Genomic DNA, 17,230 nt, shown 5'->3' on the forward strand with positions numbered 1-17,230 from the left:
TCCTTATTGTCCTCTTCTTTTTTTTTCCTATTTTTTTAATTTTATTTCTGAAAATTATGGGGGTACAAATGTTTAGGTTACATATGTTACCGTTGCCCCACCCAAGTCAGAGCTGCAAGCATGTCCATCACCCATTGGGATATCACTTCTCTCATTTCTGTTATTAGTAGTGTATGTCTTCTCGCTTTTGTCCCTGATCAGTCTGGAGAGAAGTTGATCAATAGCTAATCAGTCTGGTTAGAAGTTTTTGTTCTCAATGAACCAGCTTTTGGTTTTATTGATTTTTCTCTATTTTTTTCTTCTTTTCTCTTTCATTGATTTTTGCCCTAATCTTTATTATTTTCTTTCTTTTATCTACTTTTAGATTTAATTAGTCTTCTTTTTCTAGTTTCTTAGGATGAAAGCCAGAGTCTCTGATTTGAAATTTTTCTTTTTTTCTAATATAGGTGTTTAGTACTATAAATTTCCCTTTTAGTACTACTTTCCTGCATCCTACAAATTTTGATATATTGTGTTTTCATTTTCCTTTAAACTAACTTCTCTTTGGTCTCATGGGTTATTTAGATGTGTATGTGGTTTCCACATGTTTGAAGACTTCAGATTTCTTTTTTTTCTGTTAATGATTTCTCATTTAATTACACTGTGGGCAGGGAACATATTTTGTATGATTAAAATCCTTTTACATTTATTGAGACTTGTTTTATGGCCTAGATTAGAATATGATCTGTCTTGGTGAATGGTCCATGTATACTTAAAAATAAAGTGAAAATGTCCTGTGGTCACTTTAAGCAATCTCTGAGTAAGAGAATCAGGCATCACTGTTCCTTCCCTTCCCCTCCCCTCCCTTTCCCTTCCCTTCCTTTCCCTTCCCCTCCCTTCCATTTTAAAATCTTTTTAAATGCTCCCCAGGTAATTCTAATGTATAGCTGAGTATAAGAATCAATGGACAAGGCCAGTGTTCTCAAATTTAGCATGTACCAGAAGCACCTGAGGGGCTAGAGGGCTTGCTAAAATACAGATTACTGAGTGCTACTCTCAGAATTTCTGAGCCAGTAGTTCTGGGAAGGAGCCCAGGAATTTGCATTTTTAATAATTTCTCAGGTGATGCTGAAGATGCTATTCTGGGCCAACAGTCTGAGAGTGACTGGACTAGATTCTTCATACTCAAAGTGTGATTCAGGGACTATCGGCATCACCCCAATATCTAGCCCCAACTCCATACCTACTAATCAAAATCCACATGTTAGTGAGATCCTCTGGTTATTCACATGAATATTAAGGTTTGTGAATCACTGGACTGGAGCACTGATTTTTATTTTGATTCAGCAGGTTTAGAGTGGGTCCTGACATTCTGTATTGCTAACAAGCATATAGATGATGCTAGTATGATGGACTGTTCCACACTTTGAGTAGCAAAGGAATAGAACATTTACTAAATGAAATGCAGTGAAGAAGAGATAACAAGAGTAATGATATAAAATCTCATCATATAAGGAGTTTAAAATGTCATAATTTCTTGAGATGCTAGGGAATATAACTTGAAAATTATTAACCAACACATTGAATTGGTTGGAAGCCTAGAAAATACCAAACGAAATGATGTAGTATGTTTGAGGTGTAGGCATTATAGGATTTGAGTTTGCTGAAATTAAAGGTTATTTTAGTAAGTGTGAGGTAAGTCTAGGTAAATGGCTGAGCTTGGAGTTAGATCCAGAAATTTAGAGGAATAAGTTTTCTGACTTAAGGTTTTTCAAAGTGTGTCCAAGCTTATCTATGGCAGAGGAGAGAGGCACTCAGAATTGAGAAGTTCATAGAACTACAGAAACAGGTTATATTGCTAACATATCCATTGAAAAAACCAAGACCTTTGTGTTAACAGACAGAATAGGGAAAGCACATACTTAGCTATCTTCAAAGACCATCTAGCAGTGGTTTTCAATCTTGAGTATAAATTTACCTGGGAGCTAAAAAAAATTGATCCACATGTCCATACTGACATAAGTAAATGAATAAACAAACGGAAGAGAAGAGAAATTGTTCCCTTATAGAAGACTCTAATTAATGAATGTAGAAGAAATGAAGGAAACAGAAAATCACCATTAGAACACCACAGTAAGAATTGTTGCAGGCAAGATCCACTGAAACATGTTCAAGTTTAATGTTTGAGGAGGAAAAGGATATTTGCATAGTCTCAAAGTATTTTCTGCAAGACATTTATCAACTACAAAGGTGAAACTAGCATTTTCACAATGGAGAAACCCAGCAGATACCACTCTAACCAAGAGATCAAGGTTATTATTATCAGTAATAAGACAAAGTGACATAAGGTACCCACTGATAGAATGTACTGAGAAGAGCAAATCATTTCTGTAGTATTATCAATAATAATTATATTCATAAATCTCAATATAACGAGTAAACATTAGAGAAACCCAAATTGAGGAACATTCTACAAAATAATACTTGTACTCCTCAAAAGTGTTAAGGTCATGAAAGACAAGGAAAGAATGGGAGCTGTTACAGACTGGAGAGACTAAGGAGAAACTAAACGCACTGTGGGATCCCAGATTGGACCCTGGAACAGAAAAGGACATTCCTGGAAAAATTGGTGAAAATTAGAGTAATGTCTGTAGCTGTGTTAAGAGTTTTGTACCAGTGTTAATTTCTTAGTTTCGGTAAGGATACTACAGTTTTCTAAGATGTTAATATTAGGTGAAGCTGGATGAAGGGCATCCAGAAACTCTGTTGTATTTCTGCAAATTTTCTCTAAGTGTAAATCTATTTAAACTTTTTTTAAAGTTTTAAACAATATAGATGGCTGATACATACTACAGACCAATTAAATTAGTTTTTTTTCTGGGGTTGGAACTTGGAAATTTTTTAAGGCCTTCAATGTGCCTTAGGATTGAGAACCACTGATTCAGGTTACCAAAATAGTAGTCTTTGGAGGTTTGGAAACCCATAGTATTTAACATGCTTTTAAATAAGCAACATATACATACACATTTCTTGACTTCAGAAATGCCTTTGTAAGAAAAAGAAAGAATAACGTTATCCAATGTAAGTTAAGCATTTTCTTCATTCCAGACATCAGAGATGAAAAGATAACTGAATCTCCATTCCTGTCACTATGTGAATTTATAATTCACACAGGAGAGACATTCATATTTGAACCACACGAATGGTGAGTATGGCAGGAAAGATGGTATGGGATTTCCTCTGGGTGGAAGTGAGTTTTAGCAATGCCCCAACCCTTACAAGTTCCACTGGAAAGATCATGTGTTCTCCTTACTGAGAATCCTCAGTACACTCAAGTTTCTACTCGGTCTGGGAAAAAAGCTCTGTTTAGCTACCATCTGCCCTCATTCCCCTACCATCACAATGACATTTCAGTACCTTACACATTGCAAAAGGGAAGAGATGTCTTTAAATAACCTTTACACGCATGGTTAGGAGTCAAGAGATTCATTATTTTGTAGTTAATAGAAAGGGGCTCTTTTTGAAAAATTTGTTTAATGGGTGGTGTCACAATGCTAATCAAACCTTGGCATAGAATCAAACTCATTAGTTGAATTATTCATAGAGACTTCTCAGTCTCCATGAAACAATGTTAAACCCAATAAAAATGTTTAAATTCCATGCATACCATCCAGGTGAAAATAGCCAAAATATCATTGGACTTTTTTCCCCTTAAGAATACAAAATGTATGCTTTAAACTAAACAACTAAATCTTATACTTTAAAAAACTTTACACCTCAGCCAGGACTTTTAAAGGGTAATGTCATTCCAGAAGTTTTCTTTTATGTGTAGGAATTTAGTGTACAAAGAGGAAGAGGGATTGTTTCATTATAATAAATGAATTGGAATGTGGTGATTTTAAAACATAGTCTCAATGTTTTTTTGACATTCCTCCCATTGAGAGGTGGGGGTCTATGTCCTGTCCCATGGATTCTAGGCCAACCTTAGTAACTAACTCATATCCAACAGGATGCAATGGCGGCAACACTGATGACTTTCCAGGCTAGCTCAAAAAAGGCCATGCAACTTCCCCCAGTTTTTCTTCGGATGCTTGCCCTGGAGGAAGTAGCCACAACATAAGCCTCCAGTGGGACTTCTATGCTGAAAAGGCCGGGTGCAGGTGCTGTGGTCAGCCCCAGATGAATGCGCAGCAACAGCCAACTTCAACCACCAGCCCTGGGAGGAAGTCTTCTTGGACAACCAACCCAGTAGAGCCTTCAGGTGACTCCAGCTACATCCCACTGTCACTGCCCACATGGGAGACCCCAAGTGAGAACTGTCCAGCCAAACCCTCCCTCCATGTCTGATCCACAACATACTACAAGAATCTAAAGCAGTAGTTTCAAGGCACTACATTTTGTGACAATCTGTGATATAGCAAGTATAACTAGAAGAGTATCAGAAAATTTGTATGCAACCATTTCTGAAACAATTAGTAGGTTTGAAGGTCTTCACCAATTAGGCTCACCTATAGTCTATAAACATTGATTTACTGGCCAATTGTTGTGTGATTTTAATGGCGTTCTAGGTTTTACATGCATTTATCTAAAAGCAGTCACTTTGATTAATTGTGTTGTTAGAGGGAGGATTTGCAGTTTAAATATACTCAGAAGGGCAGCTGCAGCCAGGAAGGAAATGTATTTCAATGGACTGGAGACTTAGGCCCAGTTTTTCTGGCTCCAGCCACCTGTTTCAACTAAGCTAAAATAGCCTGTGTGCAGAGATTTTTGGAAGTTGTCATTAGGAAGGAAAATAAACTATACTCATTTTGAAGACTTGATTTTGTAGAAAGAGAAAAAAAATTGAAGCTCCAATTTAGAGTATAGTTATGAAAGCAATTTGCAAATGATTTAGGATTTCTTAGTAAAGAATTTTACATCCAAATGAGAAAATATGTGGCACTGCCAGTTGCAACAAGAAAATGGGACTATATTGAGAAAGAAGCTTGGTGAGAGCTGATTTCATGAAGCCTCATGGTTGAAAGTGATGTGGTCTGTCACTGTGCATATATGCCATATAAACCTCCTGTTCCCAGGGAGCGTGTCTTCCTCCAAGCAGGGCACAGAATGTACTGCCACCTACAAAATCAAACCAAATCACTGTTGTATGAAAATGTCCCCATAGCTGAATTATTATAACCACTATGCTTTAAGAATTTAGAAATTGTACTATTGGCTGGGCGCGGTGGCTCACGCCTGTAATCCTAACACTCTGGGAGGCCGAGGCGGGCAGATTGCTCGAGGTCAGGAGTTTGAAACCAGCCTGAGCAACAGCGAGACGCCATCTCTACTATAAATAGAAAGAAATTAATTGGCCAACTAATATATATAGAAAAAATTAGCCAGGCATGGTGGCGCATGTCTGTAGTCCCAGTTACTTGGGAGGCTGAGGCAGGAGGATTGCTTGAGCCCAGGAGTTTGAGGTTGCTGTGAGCTAGGCTGATGCCACGGCACTCTAGCTTGGGCAACACAGTGAGACTCTGTCTCAAAAAAAAAAAAAAAAAGAAATTATACTATTAAGAAATTGTACTAATACTTTTCTAAAACAAATTCCTGCCTTTGTATTTGTCCCCTCCTTGTTTATTACTCTAATTAATTAGAAAAAAGTAAATAAAAAGTGGGAGACTCTGAAAAAGGAGAAGGAAGAGGGTGTGAGAAGAAAGGTCAACTCTCTGAGAAAGGGAAAATTAAAGTGTGAGATGACATTATCAATTTAATTTTAATTAAAACATCTTGTAAGTATTCTGAGAAGAGTGAGGCTACTTTATATTACTAGGACTCCCATTTGATTTTTTTATTTTTGGTGATGTTTTAATTGTCTTTTTTTCTATTTTGAATCAAAATTCTTTAAGTTATATAAATGATGTATTGAAGAGGCTGAACCTGAGTAGATTCAAATCAGGAAAATAGCATTATTTCCCCCACTATCCAAATGGATTGGATTTCTTTTCCCAGGGCCTAGAGATCCCATTGCATTTATGATTAGTTTTAGAGGTTAGAATAGTCTTTTTTCACCTATGAAAACGTTTAATTAAAATAGAAAAATTAAACTGTCAGTGAATTCAAAGGTGTACCCCTTCTCCATAACTGTGGCCTGAACCAGGCATGGCTTCTTCCCTGCAGGCACCAGAGGAGAAGGAGCGAAGGCCCCTCCTTGACTGTGGTGCACTGACTGGTTTGGCACCAGTCACCCTCTCTATGGCAGATGCCCAGCACTTGTTCTTTTGCCAGGTGCGTTGGTGGGTCCATTGGAGAGGCTTCTCTGGGGACATCCATATGGCAGTTCCCTCACACAGGCGAAGTTTCATCTTGTTCATCTCTATGAATCTTCCTGTCCTCCCATGACAGAGGTCTACCTCTGGGGTTTCCTCCACCCAGTGGGAAACCCTCTCCACTGGGATCCTTTCAAGATGGCGAGAGCCTAGCTGCCCTCTGCAGCTTCCCCTTGGTCTGAAGGAGAACTGTGGAAGTTCAGGTCACCAACACTGCCGCCCTCTCTCCTCACTTCCTGCCATAGTCCCCTCTGGCCAACTTCCCACCCTCAGGCTTCTCTGAGGAGAAGCAGCCATCAGTGTGTATCTTCATGTACAGTCCCAAACTGGTGGAGACACATTCAACATGTCAGGCTTTCCTAAGGCTTCTTTAAAGGGGTGGGTACCTGAGATTTGACATCTCAGCAAACACCCAGCTAGAGGCTGAGGTTCCAGTCTCTTCTCTGGAAAATAACCCCAATCCCTTTGAGAGCTTCCCTCATAGCCCTCTTGTCTTGGCTTGAAGTGGGTGTGTGGGGAGAGGAAGCACTCCATGGGAAGGTAAGAGAAACCACCAAGCTGCTCCCCATTCTCACTAACGCCGGGCAAGAAAAATGTCCTCTGTTGTATCTTCTGCCCCTCCAGGTTGGCTGATGGACTTGGTGGTTGAAGAACAAGTTTGCCCACCTCTTAGTAAGTCCTACAGGGATGTGTCTAGAATATTTTCTTAGAATGGGAAAGGGTCTAATAGTTAACTTTTGTCCTTAGATTTGAGGCTTTAGCCAAGCTTCTGAGATGACAGGAAAATCTTCATTTGTAATCTCTTGTTACATTTATACTTAGACATGTTTAAATAGCAATAGATAATGAACAATGCAGTTGGACAGCAGTTCTCAGATTTTAGCTTTGAAATGGCTTTTATGTTAATTCCAGCCCATAATAATCTATACTTTTTTTTCTATGGCTTCCTCACTACTTTAATTCTGTGAGACTGTCATTTCATCTTCTTACCACAGGAAAAGGACCCCTTCTCTTCCTTGTTTTACTCTTTTCCCCCTTCTTTCCCTCCCTTCCTCCCTCTCCCCTTTCCCTCCCTCCTTCCTTTTCTCTGATTTGTGTCCCATTTCTGGTCTCTCCATTCTGTCTTTACCTAACATTTTTGTTTAACATCATCTGAATTATTTTACAAGATATAACATAAATTGTAAGTAGGTGAAGAAAGAGAAAACAAACTAGAGAGGGATTTATTAACATAGAGTTAAGAACAAAATGAATATAAAAATCTTCCATAAAAGCCTATGGAGTTGGTACAAAAGAACTGTGAATTTGGTACTAATTGGTGTCCTGGCAGCCAAAAAGAAAGAGAAAGCTTATACAACTTACAGCATCTATGACATAAAAAGGGACTAATTGGGCAGGAAAAACTTAACTATTGCTTGTAACAAGGGCAGGCAGGAATTTCTCCTGAGGGTGTAATGTTGTGAACACCAAACCCAACAACTACCTCTTAGTAAACACAAGAATAGGTTTTGTGAGGCTGTTTCATAGAGCAATCCTTGGTGTAAGCAGATGGTATTTTGCCAAGACTTCGCTCAATAGCAATGATTTGAGGAGCCCTAGTCACTACCCTGCCTCTTCTTATCTGTTAGGCAGAAAGAAAGCCTTCTATATGGACAAGTAAATGACTTAAAAAGTTCAGGAGAGGAGGTAAAGGCAAACTGTTTTGGCATTCCAGTTTGGACATAGGCAAGCATCTAGACCCCCATACACAAAGCTTATATTAAATATAAACCAAGAGCCATATTCCTCTGAGCAAAGAAGCAAATGAAATATATGAAATTAATGAAGTCCCAGAGAAGAAAAAGTGTGGTAGTGTACAATCTTTCATCAGGACCAGAACACCAGGGCAGTAAACAATCTACAAGTGTAGTTAGTCCCTCAGGAAGTGTGTCAAAGCCAGGTCCAGTCTGGATCACGCCACTCTCTAATGTTTAATTTTGCATCAGGAAATGGTGGGAAATACAAAACTACTGTTGATATACCTACATTTGAGTCCAAAGAGTGTACTTTTAATGTAATAATATTAAGAAGTTTTTTTCCAGAAAGTATGTTTTCTGTGGCAGCTGTTAGGCAAAAGAGAGTTTCTAAAATGTTTTGTTTATTTTATAAATCTCTTTAGGATGTCTCATGGAACCCCATGGAATCCTGGAACCTCAAATTCCTGAGTGCAGCATTTTCATCTGACATTTCATTTGTAGTCTCTGTCTCTAAGTATCTTGTCGTGCTTCACCTGTTTCTTGTTCTTGGTTGGAAAAGAGACTGTGACTCTCAGGCAGTGCTTTACAAAATATCTGTGGCAGACACCAGAGTATTTCCTTCCTCCCCTTCATCTGTCATGTACCCATATTTCTATAAAATCCAATATGAATGAATGACTAGAAAAATGATCATGTGTTTTGATATTGTGACAATATCATGTGTTAAGAAGTTTCTAAGTACTTACTCACAGTTTCTATATTTATTTCCTTGAGGATCAGCAACTGTTTGCAGATGGGCTTGCAGAGTCTAGGCCATACTTGGAGGAGCCCAGCTCCAAGGTACCTGACATTGGTCAAAATCAAATTTTAGTCCATGATCAAGCTGAGATGCTGTTTGGCTTGACATCTTCTGATGGTTTTAATTCACCTTCTTGTCTGTTTAGAAGGTATAATGCTGGCTAGCAGATAAAAGACACAAGGCAAACACCAAAGCCAGCAGAAGCCACGTAATTTTGGGGAATCAATGCAAAATGAAAATACAGGGCTCCTTATTCAAAGATTATTATTAAGAATTCCAAGACAGTGACAGCAGAGCGATAAACCAACTGCAGAGCCCTTCTGAGAGCAGGGCCCTGTGCAATTGCATTGGTCACATGCCTATGAAGCTGGTTCTGACTGGGGTCCTCAAATTACTTTCACTAAACATACTACCTGAGCAAACTGTCATCTCTCTGCCCTGAAGGATGCTAAAGAGACATTCAGGTGTCTATTCAGGCCTGTGTGGTATCTAAATTGAAAGATGTTGCTATTGCTAACACTGCTGTTCCTTGACACATGTGCTTGACCAAAAAAAGTACAAAAAATTGTGAAAAACAGCACTCCTTTTCATATTGCACTAAGGTAAAGCCGGGTGTGTGTTAGAGCCTATTGTCAATATAATTCAAGCTTCTTAGCCCTTTTGAGGACTTTTGCCAGGGCAAAAAGGTTAAATAAAATGCTCATCTTGATGGCAAGGGCCAGAATTATTCTTCGGGAAGAAACTGTTTTTTTTTCTTTCTTTATGAACAAAGTTCAATACACTATTAGGGTATGAAAAAAATAGGCCCAGATTCTATCTGGAAAGTACAGACGAAAAGAAAAAAAAAAAAAGGAAATTCTTTGAGGCACATAATTTTGAGTTGTTTTAAGTGCTGTAGGGCAAACTTGCTCAATCCATTTTCTCAAACCTTTAATAAAATCTGCTATACACATAAATGCTTTGTGTGATGAATTTTTCTTTTTCTTTTCTTTTTTAAAAAAGTAAATTAAAGAAAGGAGCTATTTCCATGTAGGATTCTTGAGGTACAGAATAGAAACAGCATGTAAGAGAGAACAATGTTAAGTCAGCAGAGTTCAGTGAGCAAGAACTTGGGCTCTGGGTTTGCAGTCTCCAGTGCCAAATTACCTTCACTTCAATCTCAGTTCTAATACTCACCAGCTATGTGATCTTGGGAAGTTGTTATCTTCTCTGTGCTTAAGTTTTCTTGACAATAATGATAGTCCCTTAAAAGGTTGTTGTGAATTATTGTCTGCAAAGCTCTGAGGAAAGTGCCTCGTTCAGAGTCAAAAACATATGTGCTAGCTGTTATTATCAATATTAGTCTATGAACTACCTTAATCTTGACAAGGACCATGAAAGGCACAGAAATTTTCGAAGGGCATTGAGCCATGGGGCTATATCAGTCTGATCTAGACTTAAGAGTCTAGGTGACTATACTGGACATTGTGGTTGTTCCAGGTTGAACTCTTCCTACTTGGGTCCATAATGTTTTGACATGGCCATTTTGATGAGGTCATTTTGATAAGACTGTTTTGGCATAGACTGAAACAAATCATTAAACACCTCCCCCCCTTTTAAAATGAAGTTAAGGGACCATCTTTGATCTCTGCCACGCACTCTGTTATCCCTGATTTGCACTCCATCCTTTCTTCATCGCTCCTTCAGCCTTGGAATATGTCCTGTTTGGGTGTCCACAGCTAGCCCACATGCTTAAATTTGCTTTCTTACAGTTTATTTCTTCAGTGTGGTTTTATAACATTTCTCTTAGCTTGTTTGTCATCCACTGTTTTCTTCTCCCAATAGTTCCATGCTTGTGTAAGAGCTCTGCCATTATGCGTCTGCTCTTAGCATCTTGTCCAGGAAGGCTGGTGCGTCAATATCACTCTCACACTACACCTGCCCAGAGAGGTCATTATTAGTGTCACTATTGGGCTAGTAAGGGAGGGGACCTCTGCGTGGAGCCTGCCTTTAGGCTGAGTAGTAAATATCAACGCAATAAGTACAAATACTTTCCCACAAGAAAGGATTCATAGAGCAATTAACAAAATCACAGTTCAGTTGTCCGAGAATAGTTTATGAATTATGGTCATGAACCATTTCTAAAAGCTAAATAATTATAATGCTAGCAACAATTATCATGATAGCAATGATAATAGCTAATATTAATATTTTTTAGACATTTATATGCCAAGCTCTAAGTATTTTACATGAACTAACTTATTAATTGTTACAGCAATCTTGTGAAGTAGGTATTGTTTTTCTATTTCTACAGATGATTGAACTCTGATATTCCTGAGATTTGGTTCCATGTTTGTGAAATGAGAGAGGTGACTTTCTATGGTTCCTCTCAACTCTAAGGTAAGAATTACCTGGCAAAGGAGTGTGGTGATGGTGTACCCTAAACAATGATCTTCAACCTAATACTTTGGGAGACCAAGGCAGGAGGATTGCTTGAGGCCAGGAGTTTGAGACCAGTCTGGGCAACTTAGCAAGACCCATCTCTACAAAAAATTAAAAAACAAAATATTAATTGAGTGTGGTAGTGCACACCTGTAGTCCTAGATACTTGGGAGGCTGAGGCAGGAGAATCACTTGAGCCTGGGAGTTTGAGATTGCAGTGAGCTATGATGATGCCACTGCACTCTAGCCTGGGTAACAGAGCAAAACTGTTTCTCAAAATAAACAAACAAGCCCCCCAAAACACAGTGGTCCTCAGACCTTGGCATGTATCAGAATCACCTGTAGGGCTTGTTAAACAGCAGGTTGCCAGGCCTCACCCCTAGAGTTTCTGATTCAGTGGGTCTGGATATTGCTTTAGGATTTGCATTTCTACCGAGTTCCCAGGTGATGCTGATGCTGCATTGGGCTGAGCCCAGCAATGGGAAGTTGTGATATCATTAAGGACTGGAGAGAACCTGAGGTAGGAATCTATGGTAATGGAATCACCTCTCATATAAATGTGTAAACGTCAAGGCCAGACATTTTTATATACACAGTCATGCACTGTATAATGATGCTTTGGTTAACAATGGACTGAATATAACAGCAGTCCTCAATGAATTTGGCACCAAGGACTGGTTTCATGGAAGACAATTTTTCCATGGATGGGGGGAGAAGGTGGGGGCAGCAGAGCTCTATGGTCTAGTCCCTAACAGGTCACGGACCAGACTGGTACTCATCCACAGCCTGGAGGTTGGGAGCTATAAGGCATATACAATGGTGGTCCCATAAGATTATAATGGAGGTGAAAAATTCCTATCACATAGTGATGTCATAGCTATTCTGATGTCTCAGTGCAATGCATTACTCATGTGTTTGTGGTGATGCTGGTAAAAACAAACCTACTGTGCTGCTGGTTGTATAAAAGTATAGTACATACAATTATGCATAGTACAGAATACTTGATAAGGATAATAAATGATTATGTTACTGGTTTATGTATTTACTATATTATAATTTTTTTTGTTACTTCAGAGTATACTCATTCTACTTATTAAAAAATAAAGTTAACTGTAAAACAGCCTCAGGCAGGTCCTTCAGGAGGTACCCAGAAGAAGGTATTGATATCATAGGAGATGACAGCTCTATGTGTGTTATATTGCCCCTGAAAACCTTTCTTCCAATGTGACAGATGTGGAGGAGGAAGATAGTGATGTTGATTACTCTGACCCCAGATAGACCTAGGCTAATGTATGTGTACATGTCTTAGTTTTTAACAAAAAAGTTTAAGAAGCAAAAATAAAATAAAATAAAATAAAAAATCTAAAATTTTGAAATTAGAAAAAAGCCTACAAGATAATTATATAAAGAAAGAAAATAATTTTCTGCCGTCATACAATGTGTTTGTGTTTTAAGCTAAATGTTATTACAAAGGAGTCAAAACATTAAAAATATTAAAAAGTTTATAAAGTAAAAAAGGTACAGTAAGCTAAAATTAGTTTATTATTGAAGAAAGAAATTTTTGTTTTATAAATTTAGTGTAGCCTAAGTGTACAGTATTTATAAAGTCTATAGTAGTGTACAGTAGGTAATGTTCTAGGCCTTCACATTCACTCACCACTCACTCACTGACTCACCCAGAGCAACTTCCAGTCCTGCAAACTCCATTCATGGTAACTGCCTTATATAGGTATAACATTTTATCTTTTGCACTGTATTTTTACCGCTCCTCTCCTGTGTTTAGATATGTTTAGATACATAAATGCTTACCATTGTGTTCACGCAATGACAAAATCACCTAATTATGCATTTCTCAGAAAGTATCACTGCCATTAAACAATGCATTATTTTTTTGTTTATTCCACTGGAATAGGAAAAACATTTTTTACTTCTTTGTCGAATTTAGAAAGTATGTATATTTGTGTAATGCCAATCCTGCTTTTTCTAATAGATTTTTTAAAAGGAGCAGTTTAAAGTTCATAACAAAATTGAACAGAAAGTACAGAGTCCCTATATACCCTCTGTCCCCATTGTCAGCACCCAGCACCAGAACGGTACATTTGTTTCCATTCATGAACCTATATTGTCACATTATTGTCACCCAAAGTCCACAGTGTACATTAGGGCTCACATTTGGTGTTGTACTTCTACGGGTTTGAATAAATGTATAATAACATATATGATAAATCCTACTTAAAAATAAATTAGTTATTAAATAATCAATTTTTATAATCAATTTTTATATTTTTGTTTGCTTTCGTGGAACATGTAGTTTTCCTCAGAGGTAAAATAATATTCATTTTGCTGAAATGATCCATCTGTTCCTGCTTTTACCACCCCCTCCAAATCACATAAACTTTTTTGTTTTTTTTTTTTTTTGAAAGTTAAGGAAGGGGCAATAAAAAGATCTTATTGGCTAATTTAAATTTTTTTCAAAGTTAGGAAATTCCCAACAAAAGATGCCCTGCTTCAGATTTCAATGGCCAATCAACCATGGGATTAAGTGGATTAGTGTAAAAAGCTTTCTCAAAAAGAAAAAAGAAAATCCACTCTTATTTTTCTCTGAGTGAATGTGTCTGTGATTTCAACGGCCCTGACGGTACCAGTGTGAAACAGCCACCGCGCAAATGGATGGTAACAGCTGTCCTGTAACCCCAGGGAAGACAGAGAGTGGACACACAGTGCACAGCTCTGAGCCTTCTTGTCTCTGTGTGGTCGCCTTTATCGGAGCTGGTGGGGATGTCCTTTAAACAAAGCTCCACTGCAATATTTCAGCAGTATTCGAAAGGCAGCACGTTATGGTGGAAAGAGCTGGAGGCTTTTGGGTCCAGTCAGGTCTAGGTTTGAATTCTAGCCCCAACACTTGGGCAGGTTCTTTAATTTCTCAGAGACCATTAAAACGGTGATGATGACAAAACCTACCTTCTTGGGTTATTGCGAAGCTTAGCAATGAGCTAAAAAAAAAAATACCATCAAGTGAGTGTTATTATCATGATTTCCAAAACCACTTCATTAAAGCAGCCATTCAAAGTTCTACAAAGATACCTATTTATTAATCATTCATGAATTCATTCGTTCTTCATTTTTATCCAGTACTTGTGCAAGGGTTCTCCGTAAAAGGCACCACAGAGTGTCAATAGCTCTTTTTTGCTACTGTTTTTCCTCTCTGTAATGACTGCACTAAGCAAGATTTAAGCATATAATAATTTGGATGGCTATAAAAATATAGGTATAGCTATGACATTTTCTTTTTAACTTTTAAAAAGTTAGATAGCTAGAGATACATTGGGAGACAGAGGGAAGAATAAGAAATAAAACCTGTGCTTAAGAGTCTTTTAATAAATTCATAGAGAGATGCTTCTCAAATATTTTCTTGAGTTTTTATAAAATCTGAATGTTATCTCATGAATCAGTTGTGTTATTATTTTTGTTGCTGTCACATCTAGTTTGATCAGCTATCCCACTATCTTATCAATTTTTAAAAGGACAAAGAATAAAGCTTTGAGTTTAGAAATAAAGGACTATCAAAATAATGAGAGATGATAATAAATATCTTGCCTAGAGAAAAAAAGAAATCTCTTTTTAAAAAAAATCTGAGAAACTTTCCTCCAGCTTCACAGTTAAATATCACATATATTTGCTCTTTTAGAATAAGGAATTTTAAAATTTTCGTTCTATTTTATATTTTTTCCTGATCCTAGCTTAACTATATCTCACACTGGCTCTCTAATTACCAGATGAATATGAGCAGTAATAGGTTCTACATTCTAAAAATATTTACCATGTGACTAAGACTGTCATTTGCCATGTCTTGGTAATTATGAGAAGGAATCCAAAAGTGGACAGAAGATGAAATTGTGTCAGAATTCTCCACTATCACCAAATCTAGGACAAATGAGAGCTTGTCATTTGTATGAAGTATCTTTGCTGTTTTCTACAAGAGGTCAAATGTCAATTACTCTGAAATCATAAACATAAAAATAATCTGAATTTAACTAGAGCATTTTCTTTGATATAAACTGATTCAGCTGCCGAACTCATGGAATATTTCAGAATGTAGACTGGCATCAAGGGATTTGTCAGGTTGTGGATTGTGGAACAATGTGTTATATTATGGCGTTTACCAACAGTTGGTATGTTTCTACCTGTTTATAATATTGGATACCTGAATGGCAATTGCTTTGCGGTGCTACAAAGACTTTCTAAGTTATGTTCATAGTTAAGACCTGAGGGGTCTGATAGCAATGCTTTTTTTCCACCATAAAACCCAATTATACTTCAAGGACTTATACAAGAAAAAATAATTATTTCTTTTTCAAACTTGATTCAAGTCATTATCACAGTTGTCAAGCCTTAAGTGAAAAATATTTCATAAGATATTATTTTCTTTCAAAGAAAATAAAATGTAATGAATACTATTTACGCCAATTCCCTATTTTTGAAGAAAAAATTTTTTGGAAAGGATATTATTCATATCAACTTAAAGTAGTTTTTATCAAGAGTTTCATTAGTCAAAACCAAGAGGGAAGTATATTCCATTTAATGCGTATATGCTTGTGTTTGTTAAAATGCAGTTTCACTTAAAATGGTCAGCAGATGGCCAGCTAAGTCATTGCCAGTGGCCAAATGAGGACATTTTGGTGGATTTGATCTCAGAGGTGCAGTCAACAAGGGAGCAGTGGTGATTCTAGCAGTGGGTGCTGGAAAAGCTTGAGGTCCACCTATCACATTACCATTCGTTTCATAAATATTTTTTAAGTTCTGTCTGCCAGGCACCACACTTTATTGGGCATATAGAGCCATTGAGGCAAATCTCTACTCTCAAGGAGCTCACAGCAACAACTGGACAGTCGAATAATATCAACATCCTGATAGAGGATTTTGTGGGAGCCTTGATTTGAGTGTTCCTAGGGTCCCTGGGTGGTGGGGAAAGTTTTTTTGTTTGTTTGCTTGTTTGTTCATTTGTTTTTAGAGAGGATTCTGAGGCTTAGTGAGATCATATAACCAAAGCGTGATGGCACTGGGACTTGAAACCTATGTCTGTTCCCATGCTATGACAACTCCTCCAGAGGTGGGGAGGCCTTGCTGGGGCATTAGAAGATGAAGAAAGTGGGACAGAAATATATTGAAAAGATTGTAAGAAATGAAATGGAGTGACTGGTTGGATGTTGAGTGTGACTAAGAGGAACAAGTCTGGACCACTCTGAAGGTAGAACTCTGGCTTGTGCAACTACGGAGACAGTGACACCATTTACCAAGAAAGGGAAGCAGTGAGTAGGACACAGAGCAGCAAGATCATGACCTCAGTTCTAGATCTGTTATGTTACTATTGCTTATGAGTCTAGCCGATATTCCGAGCCTATCTATAGGAGAGGAGTCTGGACGGGCAAGTAGGTTTCAAAGGTCCTAGGCATGTAGGTGATGGTTGAAGCTGTATGTAAGGATGACATTTCCCAGGAAGACTGTGAAAAGAGAAGTAGATTGAGGCCAGGATCCTGAGAAGCACAGGGGTGGAAAGAGGAAAGGCAGCCAAAAATGAATTAGAGAATAAATGATATGCAAAGGAGACAGAGAACTAGAAGTGTACAAATAGTGTAGAAGGAAGAGACATTGGTTTCAAGAATGGTGATGGTTGATAATAAAGGCTAATAGTTGCATTTTGCATGCCAGGCACTATTCTAGGCACTTTATAAAATTGGCCTCTTTCACCTTCACAACAACCCCATGAGGCAGGGGTCATTATTATCAACATTTTATAGCTATAGTTTGATGAAGGTCTTGTAGTTAGAAGATAGCAAAGCTGGGATTTGAACCCAGGCAGACTGACTCAAGAGCTCATGCATTATATTGCATTATACCAAATGTTTGACTGATAAAGTTTCCATAAAAGCTTCAAAATGTGATAGGCTCTTAATCCTACTGCCATGATCTGAATGTTTTTGCCC

At 37.8% G+C, this 17,230-nt stretch overlaps 2 long non-coding RNA genes across 3 annotated transcripts in view; one reads left to right on the forward strand and one right to left on the reverse strand.

The window, feature by feature from the left end:
* LOC142870887 (uncharacterized) overlaps nt 1–17,230 on the forward strand; it is a 151,567-nt gene that overhangs the window by 85,655 nt on the left and 48,682 nt on the right. For both annotated transcript variants that reach the window (XR_012919213.1, XR_012919212.1), the window contains exon 4: nt 11,119–11,204. This is a non-coding gene — a long non-coding RNA (uncharacterized LOC142870887). The remainder of the gene's footprint in view (nt 1–11,118; nt 11,205–17,230) is intronic.
* Nucleotides 1–17,230, reverse strand: part of LOC142870886 (uncharacterized) — a 48,588-nt gene that overhangs the window by 18,955 nt on the left and 12,403 nt on the right. The gene's annotated exons all lie outside the window — the stretch shown is intronic.

The sequence above is a fragment of the Microcebus murinus genome, chromosome 5 (genome assembly GCF_040939455.1).
Source record: "Microcebus murinus isolate Inina chromosome 5, M.murinus_Inina_mat1.0, whole genome shotgun sequence".
NCBI classification, from domain to species: domain Eukaryota; kingdom Metazoa; phylum Chordata; class Mammalia; order Primates; family Cheirogaleidae; genus Microcebus; species Microcebus murinus.